Source organism: Cryptotermes secundus, unplaced genomic scaffold (genome assembly GCF_002891405.2).
Source record: "Cryptotermes secundus unplaced genomic scaffold, Csec_1.0 scaffold71, whole genome shotgun sequence".
Taxonomy (NCBI): domain Eukaryota; kingdom Metazoa; phylum Arthropoda; class Insecta; order Blattodea; family Kalotermitidae; genus Cryptotermes; species Cryptotermes secundus.
Window position 1 is genome coordinate 395,777 of NW_019720703.1, and position 3,572 is coordinate 399,348.

Below are 3,572 nucleotides of genomic sequence, written 5' to 3' on the forward strand. Positions count from 1 at the left end.
CAATGAAATAAACAGTTGAAATATACACACAATACAATACAATACATACAATACAGTACATAAGATATGAAGGTATATACTTGTGTTGAGTACGAATCGAGGTTATTTGAAAACGAGCGATCTCGATCAAACACTGTGAGTACCTACATCCTCTGTGACCGTAAGCAAACACTCCTATATATATAAATTCTCGTATTTCAGAAAAATAAGATTTTGTCATTGTTGCTTGTGCTTTATTACATTTTTACGTAATATTTGAATATTCAAATCTGTTTTAAACAACACGGCGTGGTGGAGATATTTAAAGGTTAGAAAAGATAAAGCCATCCCTGTTACAGGCCGTGAACGCCCATAGGGTTGTGATACGTCGAGGCTCCCACATTTTCGAGGCAGTCGGCTTACAGATGGCGGTAAGGTTAGCCTTAAGCGACGTCCGCCCTTTACCCCCCCCCCAGCATGATTTCTGTTTACCCCTTAAAAATATTGGTTACTATATATACCACCTGCTTTAACATAAAAAAAAATTATTTTGCCCACTGACGTATTTGTGTGTTCCATATGGTTCTAAAAGTAAATGATGATTAGTCCTATTTTCCTAAATTGCATTAACCAGCAGGTCTTTATAGTAGAGTCTCTGTATGTTTCCTGTGAGGTAGGAATGGAAGTTTATATATTGTATTTAAGAAATTCGTGCTGTGGAGTTTTAATACGGACACGTATTGGATTGTATTTATATATGTAATGTACTATTTGTTTTCCTTACAACTTCGCGAAAGGAATCACCAACAGCTGATATGGGAGCAAGCGTTTATTGTCACTTTTGAGTTTCCATGGTATTTGCATGGACATAGAAAAAACTGAAAATTATGAGGCTTGATTCTGGGCAGAATAAAAATCAGATATCTTGCTGCTGAGCTAGTCTGTTTCGGAACCCTTGTAGTCAGGGAAAAATACTTGCAGTGGAAAAAATAAATGAATTAAATATTTATGTAAATTCGTAAGCCGATATTTAAAATATATATAAATAAGTATATACATGTGCATAATAATTTACAAACGCTTTAGTAAATGGATGTGTAGGAGAATGTATTTGAAATTGTACAGAATAATGGTTAAAACAACGATAAAACGTTGCACGGACATACGGACGTCAGGTGACAAGAGAGGAATAAATGGGAGCGCTGAAAGAGAAGAGAGATGATACCCCAGGTGGATATACACAAATGGGCAATAAAAGAAGTTCTTAAACACGCGACACAGTTCTTGTCGGTAAAAAAGTTGCAGACGTTACGGTCGAATATTTCGCATCCTGCCTCTTGTTCGGGAGATCCAACGTTAGAACATTGGCCCGGAGACCAACTGTCCTCTCTGGGGGCTTCATGGTTTCATCCAGTTCCTCGTGGATAGTACCATCCCTTCCACATTCATTGCTTACTTATAATTTTTTCTTTATAGCGTAATACATCTGTTGGAAGCGTCATTGAATGAATATAATGTAAATGAAAGAGGCTGTTGAATGAACTGATCGCCTGCTTTCCTTTGATACGACAGGGACCACATAGCAAAAAGATATAATTAGGGTGGGGCGTAGAGACACACAAATACAGAAGGGCCGTTGCCTAGTAACAGTAAAGGGATACACAGACAGAAAGGTGATTTAATTAGCACCACAACAAGAAAGTGAGGAGATATACAGACAGATACAGACAGAGAGCAAGGTTATCTCAAAATAAGGAAAGTACGCTAAAGTGGATACAGCCCAACAGATCGCTTCATGTGTAAAGAGAGTGGAAAACTACTTTTTGTGGATTGAATGTGGAAAGGCATTGGTGGAAGATAGAGTTGAATCTTTAACCTGCAGGAGTAAGGGTGAGAGAAAAACCAGAGACAAACGCGAAGGAGAATAAAGAGACATACAGAGGGATTAACATTTTGAAGCACAAGATATACTGGGACTGTATATGTTTTGCACAGATTATGTTTGTGTGCATCTTATGTTTGTAGGAATACACAGCCACTGTTTCCTTAACAGCATTAACAGCAAGGTAGGTCTCTTTAGTCCCACGTGTTTCGAACACAGTTTTGAATGTTATTCGGATTAGTTTCAGGCTTCAAATGATTAAGTTATCTAACCTGTAAGGACAGCAAGTGGAGAAGAGATGAAAAACAATAACAAAGCAAGTGGTACTGTTCCTGTGATTAATTGAGAATCACACAATGAATACGATGAAGATTGTAGGAATAGCATCACGCATTTGTATCATAGGCACTACTCGTACGTGGAGGTAATCGCTCAGCTTCAAGCCCCGGTCGCCTTTTTCCTGGGAAATAAACCGCGGTGATCATTTGTTAGGCGGCTGGGCGGGCCTCGGGCGTCTCTGTGGAAGCTGCAGATAAGAGGAAAGCTTTTGCCTCCAGCCTGGAACCGAACTACAATTCCTCGGTCGTCCAGCCCGTATCGTGGTCGCTATATATCATAAATTAGAACGTAGGTCGAACTGCGTGAAACTGAGAGACAGTGTGAAGGTACTACTAAACGTTGGTATGAGAATAACAACAGGAATCCTGACTCGATCTCGAGAACGAGGTTCCCACCCATAAACTTGACCGTCTTATCACTTGGCATTGTTGCATGTAAAAGTCACTTCAGGGCGGCCAGCGCGTAAAGCTGACAACCTCACCGCCATATGTCAGTCGATAGTCTAGAAAATGGGGGAACCTCGACCTCTCACAACGCCATGGGCTTCCACGGCCTGTTACAGGGAAACTTTATCTTTAATGTTTATTTAATTAACAATTTATTAATGTATTTACAATAAGGAGCCGGAATAGCATAGTAGATATAGCGACTGGCTACGGCATGGACGACTATGTGATCGGATTTTGAGTCCCGGTAGGATCAAGAATTTTCTTCACAACGTCCAGACCCGCTCTGATGTCCACTCAACCTCGTATCCAATGGGTACAAGGGGCTCTTTCCCCGGAGGTAAAGCGGCCGAGGCATGAATCTGACCCCTCATCTGCAGCTACTGCCCAAGTCGAGAAAACGTGGATTTATACATCCAATCCCCCATACGCCTTCATGGCGTAGTGCTTAATTAGTCAAGAACAGGAACAACTTTACCTTTTTACTTTCAACAACCTTGTGTCTCAAAGACATTAATTGAACTCGCATAATGTAATTTAATTCAGAATTTCGGAGTACCAGGTGTAAACGTTATAGTACTTACGCTTTATGTAAGTTAAAGAACACGTAAAGGCGAGTGATAGGATAGAAAGTAATATATTTGTTAGCATCATATGGAAGGACGTCGCCTAATTTGCATTAGTATCCCGTCTGTCCGAATAGGGCGCATGGTTGCAACCCGCTGTGCCTTGACATTCCTGTGTTCTTGGATGTGATGACTCGTGCTCTGGCAGATAGGCAGGCCAACCACCGTATCGGAGGAAGCAGCAGGTTCCTCCTACATATTAGTGCCTACAGACTGAACGGCGTCACATTTCAGACCCGTAAATTGAATATTCAGTGCCGCGAGACTCTCGAATCTCATTTGTTGTGTGCCTGAGAACGT